We start from the raw sequence: 453 nt of genomic DNA, 5'->3' as shown, positions 1-453 counted from the left end.
GATGAGGTGGTTCAGGCATCTGGTCAGGATGCCACCCGAACGCCTCCCTAGGGAGGTGTTTCGGGCACGTCCGACCGGTAGGAGGCCACGGGGAAGACCCAGGACACGTTGGGAAGACTATCTCTCCCGGCTGGCCTGGGAACGCCTCGGGATCCCCCGGGAGGAGCTGAACAAAGTGGCTGGGGAGAGGGAAGTCTGGGCTTCCCTGCTTAGGCTGCTGCCCCCGCGACCTGACCTCGGATAAGCGGAAGAAGATGGATGGATGGTATATGTGTGTGTATTTATATATATATATATATATATATATATATATATATATATATATATATATATATATATATATATATATATATATATACACGTTAGGTCATGAAAAAACACAGAGGCTATTTCATCCCTACAAGCCGCTTGTAGGGATGAAATAGCCTCTGTGTTTTTTCATGACCTATCGAA

This window comes from Nerophis lumbriciformis, linkage group LG23 (assembly GCF_033978685.3).
Source record: "Nerophis lumbriciformis linkage group LG23, RoL_Nlum_v2.1, whole genome shotgun sequence".
Lineage (NCBI taxonomy): Eukaryota > Metazoa > Chordata > Actinopteri > Syngnathiformes > Syngnathidae > Nerophis > Nerophis lumbriciformis.
This window is presented reverse-complemented; position numbering follows the sequence as displayed.